This window comes from Staurois parvus, unplaced genomic scaffold (genome assembly GCF_062004578.1).
Source record: "Staurois parvus isolate SC_StPar_1 unplaced genomic scaffold, SC_StPar_1.0 ptg000720l, whole genome shotgun sequence".
Taxonomy (NCBI): Eukaryota; Metazoa; Chordata; class Amphibia; order Anura; family Ranidae; genus Staurois; species Staurois parvus.
In genome coordinates, this window is record NW_028318516.1 from 1,511,038 (window position 1) to 1,524,743 (window position 13,706).

Below are 13,706 nucleotides of genomic sequence, written 5' to 3' on the forward strand. Positions count from 1 at the left end.
GGAGCATACCTAACATCTCTTTTGAGGATTGCGGTCTGTTTCGGTAGGGGGGACGATATCGGGGAAATGTCTTTCATGCAATTGGCTCACTGCATCAGACCGAATTTGTTCAGGTACGGGTCTTCCTTGATAGATGAGGGATGTGATAATCTCTTCCTGATATTGTAAGAAGGTGACAGGTCTTTGTGTGGACTTCTGGAAAACGATGTAGGAATTGTACAGGGCCATATGGAAAGGTAGAAGGATACTTTTTTATACCAGTAGATTGATCTTCTGTTGGGTATGTAGGGCTGTAACATTTGATCATTTAAATCCACTCCCCCCATGAACAGGTTGTATTCATGTATGCATTGGGGTTTTCAGATGGGACCGCGACTTCCTTGAATTTCCAATGAGCTGCTGTTATGGATAGATGAAAGGACATACACATCCCGTTTGTCTCGCCACTTAAGGGCCAGGATCTCTTTATTTCTCAAGCTAGCTGACTCCCCCCTGTTTAGCTTGGTGGCAACCAATTGTTGTGGAAAGCCCTTCAGATTGGGTCGAACTGTGCCACAGGCTACAGTGTCCTTGAGATAAAGGTTGCGGAAAAGGGGCAGGCTTGTGTAGAAATTGTCCACGTAAAGGTGGTACCCCTGATTGAAGAGGGGGTATACCAGGTCCCAGACAACGTTTCCGCTACTCCCCATATAGGCTGGGCATTCAGGGGGCTCTAGCTGACTGTCCTTTCCTTCGTAGATATGGAACTTGTACACATACCCTGTGGCCCTTTCGCAGAGTTTGTTCATCTTCACCCCGTTTACTTGGAATGTACTGTTTTATGATCAGCCTCCCAGTGAAATGGATTAGGGATTCATCGACACAGATGTTTTTTTCAGGACAATATATTTCTGAAAATTTTTGGTTGAAATAATTGATTAGTGGACGAATTTTATAAAGTTTGTCGTACTCGGGGTGATCTCTGGGGGGGAACAGGGAATTAACGTTGAAATGTAGAAAGTGCAGAATTGTTTTATAGCGGGTCCTGGACATAGTGGCAGAAAAGAGCGGCATGTGTTGAATGCGATTTGTCGACCAATAAGCATGCAGTTCATTTTTTTTGTTAGTCCCATATTAAATGTAAGGCCAAGAAACACTTTAAATTCTTCAACTGTGAGGCATTTCCACTCAAATGTTCGAGCATAACAGGAGTTGGGATTTTGGGTGATGAATTGCTGGGTGAACATATTGCATTGGTGCACAACTGAATTCAAAAAATCTTCAGTGAAAAATAAATGGAAATAATCAATGGCTGTAAAATTTTGGGTTTCTGCCTGAATGCCTGGTTGGGCTATGAATGGGGGAATTATAGGTGTTCCTGATCCTGAAGGTAGCCACACAGGGTTTAAAAGAGCATCTGGGACAGCAGTATGGGCCCTAATCCTTGGTAGCTGATGTGACACCCTAGTACTAGAACTTGCACTTACAGTGCTGGTAGTAGCCATGTCAGAGGAACGTATTGAGCTGCTGGGGGTTGCTTGCTGCTCCTTGGAGTTCCTCATTATTTTTGTTGGAACACCTTCTTCTGAGTCAGAGAGTGAACCGCTGCTGTGTACTGGTTGATATACAGAATCTGAGTCTGACAGTGAGAGTTCTCCGTCACTCTCATCTGTCATACTCAGAATTTGAAATGCCTCCTCGCTTCTATATGATCTTTTGGCCATATGTTTGACACGGATCAGGACCCACTGGTATGGCAGTGATCAGGATGATGGCGTTGCAGTGAGGGACAGATATCTGGCTGCAGATGGTTCACACTAGTCACTGTTGGGCAAAAATCACAGATACCGTGAGCTGGCAGGCAATGTTTTGTGAGTGTGTGTAAACTGTGTGCCAAGGGTGAAATCTACTCACAGTTAGCTGTACTGGATCTCTCTCCTCACAGACGATGGCAGTGAACAGGATCCACTGGTGTGGCGGAGATCAGGGACACTGTATGAACAGGGACACTGTAAGGTGATCAGGGACACTGATTGGGCCACTGTATGGTGATCAGGGACACTGCTGGACCACTGCGGTGATCAAGGACACTGCTGGGCCACTTGTGTGGCAATCAGGGATACTGCTGGGCCACTGCGGTGATCAGGGACACTGCTGGGCCACTTGTGTGGCGATCAGGGACACTGCAGCAATCAGGGACACTGTGGCGATCAGGGACACTGCTGGACCACTTGTGCGGCGATCATGGACACTGCTGGGCCACTGCGATGATCAGGACACTGCTGGGCCACTTGTGTGGCGATCAGAAACACTGCTGGGCAACTGCGGTGATCAGGGACACTGCGGTGATCAAGGACACTGCTGGACCACTTGTCCGGCGATCAGGGACACTGCTGGCCACTTGTGTGGTGATCAGGGACACTGCTGGGCCACTTGTGTGGTGATCAGGGCCACTGCTGGACCACTTGTGCGGCAATCAGGGACACTGCGGTGATCAGGGACACTGCTGGGACACTGCGGCGATCAGGGACACTGCTGGACCATTTCTGCGGCAATCAGGGACACTGCTGGGCCACTGCGATGATCAGGACACTGCTGGGCCACTTGTGTGGCAATCAGAAACACTGCTGGACTACTGCGATGATCAGGGACACTGCGGTGATCAGGGGCACTGCTGGACCACTTGTCTGGCGATCAGGGACACTGCTGGGCCACTTGTGTGGTGATCAGGAACACTGCTGGGCCAATGCGGTGATCAGGGACACTGCTAGGCCAATTGTGTGGTGATCAGGAACACTGCTGGGCCAATGCGGTGATCAGGGACACTGCTGGGCCACTTGTGTGGTGGTCAGGGACACTGCTGGGCCACTGCAGCAATCAGGAACACTGCTGGGACACTAGGTGGCGATCAGGGACACTGACAATCAGGGACACTGCTGGGCCACTTGTTGGGTGATCAGGGCCACTTGTGGGCAATCAGGACCACTTGTGGGCAATCAAAGCCACTTGTGGGCAATCAGGACCACTTGTGGGCAATCAAAGCCACTTGTGGGCAATCAGGGCCACTTGTGGGCGATCAGGGACATTTGTGGGTGGACAGGGACACGTGGGGCAATCAGGGCCACTTGTGGGTGATCAGGGACATTTGTGGGTGATCAGGGACACGTGGGGCAATCAGGGACACTTGTGGGCGATCAGGGCCACTTATGGGGGCGATCAGGGCCACTTATGGGCAATCAAAGCCACTTGTTGGGGTGATCAAGGACACGTGGGGCAATCAGGGCCACTTGTTGGGGTGATCAGGGACACTTATGGGTGATCAGGGCCACTTGTGGGTGATCAGGGCCACTTTAGGGGCGATCAGGTGTCACTGAGGTGGAGGGCAGTTAGCTACTACCTATTCTTCGCTCCTTCTCCTCTCACAGACAACTCCGTGAGAGGAGAAGGAGGCGGAAGCCGCACCATGTGGCTTTTGTTTACACTTAAGATGTGTCCTTATTGGACACAGCTGATCACATGGTATGGGACCGATTTCATTGGTCCCATACCATGTCACGTAATCCACCGTGTCCGTCGGACTCGGCGATCATCGGGCTCGCGGGTGCGCACTCTAGGAGCCGTGCACGAGCCTCAGATACAAGGTGCCGTTTAGATACGGCAACCCGCTCCTGGAGGTGTCCCGTCCTGCAGTTTATAAACAGCGGCCGGACGGGAAGTGGTTAATACTTGGAATAAACTTCCAGTAGAGGTAGTGAGCCAGTGACAAATCACAGAGATCATCACAATAGTACACAATGAATGGCTATGAATGAAAGCCATTCATTGTGTACAACTGTCGTGTGATCACTGTGGAAGTCCATGTGTGGACATTTCTACCTATGATAAATGACAGGCTAAACCCACCTGGAGACTTTCTCCACACCTGGAGTGTGCTGAGTTCTTGGAGAACGTCTACACAGTGTTTCCAGATTGGCTTTATCACCCCAACGAGCTCGCTCCAGTTCATGGATGTCATCATTATGTTTGGAGGATCTCACCAGTCAGGAGCCTTTCCTGTCATCCTACATGTTCCCTTCTGAGGATTGTTCTATCCTTCCAAACAAATGTATGAAATCATGGATGAGTCCTCCTTCTATGTGATCTAGAAGATCTTCAATCACAATGTCTTTATGGATGAAGTGGATGGCCCAGTTTATATATTATTTATTGCTTTACAGCTTTATTCCCTCCAGGATTCATTCTTTATTTATAGAACCATTCAAGGAAGTGTTCTTACTGTGAGAGATCTCCACCACCATTCCTCTGTGACCATTACATCCTTGTCATTTATGTCTAACATCTTCATTATGAGTGGATTGATAGATATTCTTATGCCTTTGGATTTATTTTTGCATTTTGTTTACCCAAAAAGATCTGTTTTAGAGGCCTCTGTTTTATTATGTATTTTGTTTTTATCTTGTGTTCTGTGTCTTTAAGACTTTTCTATCTGTAGTAAAAATTTTTATTTAAACAGTTGGTTGCATAAGAGTTAGGTTTATTGTTTCTTACTGTTTTTTAGTTATTTTGGCACCTCCCTGGTATCCCTGTAAGGTAGATATAATGCTGGAATGGTTATTAGGGGACGTTTCTCGGGGCTGCAGTTTTTCTGAAATCCACAAGATGGGGATCTCATTTCTCACCAAACAGGACTTCTCTATGGAATACAGACAGGAAGTGATGTCAGGAACAGACAGGAAGTTCCAGGTGAGAGGTGAGTTGGGGGGAATCAGATCGGAGACGTTGGTGGAAGTGGCAGCAGAGGAGGTAATAAGATGTTATGTTCTATTTACAGCCAGTAACCCCCCATCATGTCCATCCTCTTCCTCCATAGTCACTGTGACGTTTTTATCTCCAGCAGATGATGATACGCTTCAATATTTAGAAGGACACAAGGATCTCTACAAGGACGTCATGATGGACAATCAGCCGCCCCTCACATCACCGGGTAAGAGGAGACTTTATTGTAAAGGAGAGAGCAGTACGGAGGATCCACCTAGATCCCCCATCATCTGATAAACACATAGAAACAATGGATTCAGTCAGTGTGTGTGTTTCCTACAGATGGATCCAGTCATGGGAACCCACCAGAGAGATGTCCCCGTCCTCTGTATTCCCGGGATTCCACACAGGAAGGTCACACCATCCCTCACCATCATCAGGTAGATGATGACAATTATTGGTAGTTGTGATTTATACACAGCATGTTTGTTACAATGAATGTTTTATTATATCTTTCAGAGTGGAATCCTCGGGGATGATAATATTGATGTTAAAGAAGAGTATAAAGAGGAGGATGAGGAGTATGGAGTGATGGAGGAGTTTTCAGAAGGACACAAGGAGATGATGGAGCCACCTAATACCAGGAACCCCCCAGAGAGATGTCCCCGTCCTCTGTATTCCCGGGATTCCACACAGGAAGGTCACACCATCCCTCACCATTACAAGGTTGGTGGGGCGGAGAGCATGGACGTGGGACAATATATGGATTTTTTATGTGACCTTATATTTTACAGATGAACTCTTCTATAATTTTCTTGGTTTAGAGTGAAGATCTGATAGATATAAAACTTGAGGTGAAAGCAGAAGAAGAAGAGGCGTATGTGAGGGATGATCAGCAGTCTATGGAGGAGGATGGAATAACGGGGACATTTATAGAGGAGGACACTCCTACAGAGATCAGCACAGGTGGGTCATGAACACTAAATCCATTCCTCCACCCATACTGCTCACTGATTGGTCCAGAGTAGGGCGGGGACTGGGTGATATCAGCCTGTAATCCCCTGGTCACTTTCCTGAGCTGTGTTCCCCGTCCTGTATTCCTGGATTTCTCTCGGATAATCTTCCTTCTCTGTGCTGCAGACACAATTTATGTATCTAGACTGGATTTATGGAGGTTCTGGGGTTCAGCTGGCAGCAAAATGTTCATTTTCACCATAGACGTTACTAGACCTAGACACCTGGGGTATGTGCTTTGGGTCTTCTGCCCCATCACCGGGTCTAGTAAGATCTCTGACAGAACATTTCTCCCAGGGTTCCTTGCTCTGTGGTCTGCTGGCTGTGCCGGGTGGAGGAATATGTCTGTAGTGTCTCAGACCCAAGTCACTGAGTGCAGTCTCAGGAGATGGGAGACAGCGGTGTGGGATCTCTGCAACTTGTCTACAGTAAACATTTAATCTTCCACTGATTACTGGATACCAATATTATGAGTCCTGACCCTTACACTCTATCATTTATATTGTACATTACATACTCCTGACCCCTGCACTATATACTCTATGTTGTACATTCCATACTCCTGACCCCTGCACTGTATACTCTATGTTGTACATTCCATACTCCTGACCCCTGCACTATATACTCTATGTTGCACATTACATACGCCTGACCCCTGCACTATATACTCTATGTTGTACATTACATACCCCTGACCCCTGCACTATATACTCTATGTTGTACATTACATACTCCTGACCCCTGCACTATATACTCTATGTTGTACATTACATACTCCTGACCCCTGCACTATATACTCTATGTTGTACATTACATACTCCTGACCCCTGCACTATATACTCTATGTTGTACATTACATACTCCTGACCCCTGCACTATATACTCTATGTTGTACATTACATCCTCCTGACCCCTGCACTATATACTCTATGTTGTACATTACATAGTCCTGACCCCTGCACTATATACTCTGTGTTGTACATTACATACTCCTGACCCCTGCACTATATACTCTGTTGTAAATTACATACTCCTGACCGATGCAATATATAGTCTAGTTTTTTATAATACATACTCCTGACCCCTGCACTATGTACTCTATGTTGTACATTACATACTCCTGACCCCTGCACTATATACTCTATGTTGTACATTACATACTCCTGACCCCTGCACTATATACTCTGTTGTGCATTACATACTCCTGACCCCTGCACTATATACTTTATGTTGTACATTACATACTCCTGACTCCTACATTATATACTCTGTTGTGCATTACATACCCCTGCACTATATACTCTGTTTTACATTACATACTCCTGACCCCTGCACTATATACTCCATGTTGTACATTACATACTCCTGACCCCTGCACTATATACTCCATGTTCTGCATTACATCCTCTTGACCCCTGCACTATATACTCCATGTTGTACATTACATACTCCTGACCCATGCACTATATACTTTATGTTGTACATTACATACTCCTGACCCCTGCACTATATACTCTATGTTGTACATTCCATACTCCTGACCCCTGCATTACATACTCTGTGTTGTATATTACATACTCCTGACCCCTGCACTATATACTCTATGGTGTACATTACATACTCCTGACCCCTGCACTATATACTCTGTTGTACATTACATACTCCTGACCCCTGCACTATATACTCTGTTGTACATTACATACTCCTGACCCCTGCACTATATACTCTATGTTGTACATTACATACTCCTGACCCCTGCACTATATACTCTGTTGTACATTACATACTCCTGACCCCTGCACTATATACTCTGTTGTACATTACATACTCCTGACCCCTGCACTATATACTCTGTGTTGTACATTACATACTCCTGACCCCTGCTCTATATACCCTATGTTGTACATTACATACTCCTGACCCCTGCACTATATACTATATGTTGTACATTACATATTCCTGACCCCTGCACTATATACTCAATGTTGTACATTACATACTCCTGACCCCTGCACTATATACTCTATGTTGTACATTACATACTCCTGACCCCTGCACTATATACTCTATGTTGTACATTACATACTCCTGACCCCTGCACTATATACTCTGTTGTACATTACATACTCCTGACCCCTGCACTATATACTCTATGTTGTATATTACATACTCCTGACCCCTGCACTATATACTCTGTTGTACATTACATACTCCTGACCCCTGCACTATATACTCTATGTTGTACATTACATACTCCTGATCCCTGCACTATATACTCTATGTTGTACATTACATACTCCTGACCCCTGCACTATATACTCTATGTTGTACATTCCATAGCCCTGACTTCTGCTCTCCCCCTTCCCCCACTGCTATATATACACATAATATGGATTCTCTTTTGTTACACCCATTTCCTCCCAGCTGGACATTTTATATCGGATGATGTGATTGGAGCACAGACCTTTACATGGTGATAATAATGTGATAACATCCTCCAACTTTGGACCCTTAAACAGAAAGTGATAATGAGGGAGGAGTCAATACCCCAATGATGGTGGTCTTCAGGATCAGTCCAGTCTTCATCTTGGTTGTTCTCCCCCCATCCTCACTCTCTGACCTCTGGTGGGGCTCAGCCCCGCTGTTCTTTATGACTAAATCATGGAGTAAATAAGGAAGTGCAGTACTTCTTGTGTTGGGAAGATGGTGATGAGTGATAGAGGGGGTGGGGACCCTCGTCCTATAATCCCCTCATCACTGTCCCTCCTATAAAAGACAGTTCTGGTTGTTTCCTCACTCTCTGACTAAGGTCCATGAATAAAGAAATGACCTGGTAGGAGATCAGAGGAGCCATTTCCTAGTTCCCTTGAGGGTGGAATTGTAAGCTCCTCAGAGACCAAGCTGCCTGATGTGGGCGGAGTCCTGGTTTGGGGGAACCAATCAGCTCCTGTCTAGTAATCCTCTTTGTCTTTGTATTTTAGTCCATGGCCGGGAGATGAGGAAAACCTCCGAGGATTGTCTCACTTTGTCTCCAGACTGGAAAGTAGAAGATGAGGACATCACACAGTATAGTCCAGGAGAAAATCCGGCATCCTGTAATGTCCATCTGGCACCACCCAGTGTAGATGGACCATCCGATTCCTTGTATCCTGAGGAACCTCAGACTGTGCGGGACCGGGCCGGCCTTCCAACAGGGAAGAGGTTCTCCTGTACTGAGTGCGGGAAATGTTTCAGTTATAAATCCAGTCTTAATGTGCACAAAAGATCTCACACGGGGGAGAAGCCGTATTCCTGTCCTGAGTGCGGGAAATGTTTTTCAGTGAAGTCCTATCTTTACTCACATCAGATAACTCACACAGGTGAGAAACCATATTCCTGTCCTGAGTGTGGGAAATGTTTTTCAAGGAAGTTCATTCTTTACACCCATCAGAGATCTCACACAGGGGAGAAGCCGTATTTCTGTCTTGAGTGCGGGAAATGTTTTTCACAGAAGTCCAATCTTTATATACATCAGCGATATCATACAGGTGAGAAGCCATATTCCTGTCCTGAGTGCGGGAAGGATTTTTGTTCTAAATCTAGTCTTAATATGCATAAAAGATCTCACACGGGGGAGAAGCCGTATTCTTGTCCCGAGTGTGGGAAAAGTTTTTCACAGAAGTCCGATCTGCACATACATCAGAGATCTCACACGGGGGAGAAGCCATATTCTTGTCCGGAGTGTGGGAAATGTTTTTTAATGAAGTCCCATCTTTCCACACATCAGAAATCTCACACGGGGAAGAAGCCATATTCCTGTCCTGAGTGTGGGAAAAGTTTTTCAGAGATGTTCAGACTTTACACACATCAGAGATCTCACCCGGGAGAAGCCACTTTCCTGTCCTGAGTGAGGGAAATGTTCCTCACTGAAGTCCTGTCTTCCTGTACATCAGGGATCCCACACAACCCTGGAGGTGTATTAGTGCCTTGAGTGCAGGAAATGTCTTCTAGATGAATGTTGCTGGACATCCCAGCTCTCATGTGGGGAAGAAGCACACCCTGATATACACTTCAGATATACTCCATGGCTGATCTTCATCATGGAAGAAACAGTTCATAAGGAGATCAGAGGTCCCCAAAGACATGGATGAAGTGTGGGACCGAGTTGGCCATTGATGGCAGGAGAAGAATAAAAATGGAGTCCAGCCCTGTGATTGGCTGAGTACATTTTGTGGTGGGAGATTTCACAAACACTTGGAGGTCTATGGAGAACAATGTTGAACGGACATGACCGGCATTCTCCAGCTGGGAGGAGTTTTGGACATATTTTATTTCTTATGATCATTGGCTCCATCTAGTGGCCATAATATCATATTGGGCTAGTTTTACTGATGGAGAGATTTCAGAAATATCACCTCATTGTGGCCACTAGATGGAGCCGGCGATCATAGGAAATCACTGTGTTACTTAACATACTGCTGGATGTTGTCACAGCTGGAGGAATGATTGTCTCATTGGTCCAATGAATGTTCTATAAATAGAGCCCTTGGGGGGTGCATGCATGGCTGGCTCCTGGATGGACGCGCTTTGAGTTCAGCTCCATCCACCCGCCAGATACAGTGCGGCTCATCCTGACACCGAGTGCTCTAACCTGCACCGATCAGCAGATAAAGGGTGTACAACCCTCGGTAGCCATGCTTAGCTGCCGAAAAACCCCTGGACAGCCAGGGAAATGAACCCAATTCTTCCCTGCTGTCACAACAGGGATCCAAGATGGCACCGGCTGCATGGACACAGGACACAGCAGTCATGAGGGGGACAGCAGATCCCAGCAGCTGGACATCAGACTCTGTTCTCCACTATAACCTGGGGACCCGGGTGAGTTATCTCCCCCCTGTCACCCACCACAAGCAGCCCAGCCAAATTTAGACCCCATCTAGATTCAAACTCACTATCTGCCTGTCAGCCTCTCATTCCTCCATCACCTCAGCACATCACAGAACCATCTCTGATAGAATCTTTCCCTGCCTCAGCCCAGCCTATCACAGAAATGTGTATGAAGAACATGCGTCTATCCCTGCGACAAACACTACATAACGATATGACAGGATCACTATCCCAGATCTCAAATGTGGTCCAGCAACAAGATCACAGATTACGTCATATTGAGACGAGAATGGGAGGTATAAGTACAGCACACAACCATGTAATTGACGCACATGATGACCACGCTTCTGAAATCGAGCAAATAAACCTGAAACTAGCGGAGTTAGAAGATCGCTCAAGACGCAACAATATAAAATTCAGAGGTATCCCTGAAAATATCACCAACGATACACTACTATCATCTATCCAACAATTCCATCTCTCAGATATGGAGCTCGCCATAGATCGAGCACATAGAATACCCAAACCTGCATTCCTATCAGCGTCCATCCCCAGAGATGTCCTGGCTCACATTCACTTCTACCAGATCAAAGAAAAAGTAATGACAGCAGCCAGAAACCCCCCCCCCCCGCTCCCGCCATCACATACAAACATCAGACTATATACGGATTTGTCAAAGGCCACTCTCCTTAACTGCAAAAAGATGGTCAACATTACCAAAGCCTTACAAAATCACGGAATAGGCTATCAATGGGGATTCCCCACAAAACTGACCATCAGACATCAGGGCAGAATACACACAATCAAAAACCTAGAGGCAGGCATCAACCTATTGAAGACATGGAACATAATACCCGTGAAACCCCACCAATCCACCCCTACCAATCTGCAACAAATGAAGGCAAAGTGAACCTGACTTACTACACTCTATACAATTCAACCACACCACCTCGGACGCTATACCTCAACCTATTATTCTCTGGCAATGGCCCCAACCACACCACCTCGGACGCTATACCTCAACCTATTATTCTCTGGCAATGGCCCCAACCACACCACCTCGGACGCTATACCTCAACCTATTATTCTCTGGCAATGGCCCCAACCACACCACCTCGGACGCTATACCTCAACCTATTATTCTCTGGCAATGGCCCCAACCACACCACCTCGGACGCTATACCTCCACCTATTATTCTCTGGCAATGGCCCCAACCACACCACCTCGGACGCTATACCTCAACCTATTATTCTCTGGCAATGGCCCCAACCACACCACCTCGGACGCTATACCTCAACCTATTATTCTCTGGCAATGGCCCCAACCACACCACCTCGGACGCTATACCTCAACCTATTATTCTCTGGCAATGGCCCCAACCACACCACCTCGGACGCTATACCTCAACCTATTATTCTCTGGCAATGGCCCCTTACAGAATATTCTTACATTACGAGACTCTGTTTGGCATAACCCTTTCTACGGTCTATGCTTGTTCACACCCCCCTGTTTTGAAGTAGCACTCCCTGCTACTCATGTTACTTGCATTTTCCGCAAGTCTTTTTTATTCCTGTTTACTTCCACCCCCCCCTGCACCATCAGTCGATCATCCGAACCAACTGTTCACCTGAAACCAACCAAACAACATAGAAAATACCACACGCATCATCGAGCAAACCAATACCACTCTACCAAACACATAGAAATTTCTCTTGTCCTACCAAGTCTCTCCATTCTATGTCAATTCGCCCAGAAATGACTCCTCTACTCCACCAATCCAACAAACGAACTACAAAATGATTGACATAACATCACTTAATGTTCGGGGTCTAAACTCCCCCTTTAAGAGATGGATGCTCCAAAAGGAAGCCCGTACGCTTCATGCTGATATACTTTTCATACAAGAATCACATTTCACAACCACCAAGACCCCTAAACTACAACTGCACCGATTCTTCCATATTTATATGGCCACTAACTCTAAGAAGAAAAATGGGGTTATTATAGCCATAAAAGACTCTACAATTCCACCACATCTCAGAAATAGCAGATCCTCGAGGTCGCTACCATATCCTAATCTGCAAAGTTAACAATATACCATATACCCTAGTAAATGTTTATGGACCCAACAACAACCAAATGCAATTCTACCACAATCTCCATTCCAGCATCTCTTCTCACAAACAAGGCGGACTTCTCATTGGCGGAGACTTCAACCTCATCGGCAACCCACTCCTGGACTCTTCCACCAACAAACGCTCCCCAAAACATTAATTGTTTCTTACATGACCATGATCTATACGACATCTGGAGATGCCATCACAGCAATGAAAGAGACTACACCTACTACTCCCCATCTCACCTATTCTACTCTAGAATCGACTTCTTTGTTACAGACAAATAGACCCTACAACATATAACGTCATCCAAAATTGGCACCATAACCTGGTCTGATCACGCTCCAATCAACATAACTCTTGACAACAAGCAACATTCCTCAATCCCCCGTAGCTGGAGACTGAATTCCTCGATATTGAAGAACCCAGACAACCAAAAACACTTGCTAGAAGCTCACAAAGTATTTTTTGAATTTAACCACTTCCTGTCCGGACACTTTCACCCCCTTCCTGTCCAGGCCAATTTTCAGCTTTCAGCGCTCTCACATTGTGAATGACAATTACTCAGGCATACAGCACTGTATCTAAATGAAATTATTATCATTTTTTTCAAACAAATAGAGCTTTAATTTGGTGGTATTTAATCATCACTGGGGTTTTTATTTTTTGCTAGAAAAATTAAAAAAGACTGAAAATTTTTAAAAATAACATGTTTTTCTTAGTATTTGATACTAAATTTTTCAAATAAATATACTGTCTTCATAAATTTAGGCCAAGATCCATTGTACTACTTTTTTTGGTAGACATAACCCAAATCATTGTGTATTATTTAGTCTTTGTGAAAGTTATAGAGTCCACAGACCATGGTTTATATATTTAAAAATGTATCAATCCTGATGTACAGACTACCTATATAATTTCTTGGGGCCCTAAAATGCCAGGACAGTACAAATACCCCCCAAATGACCCCT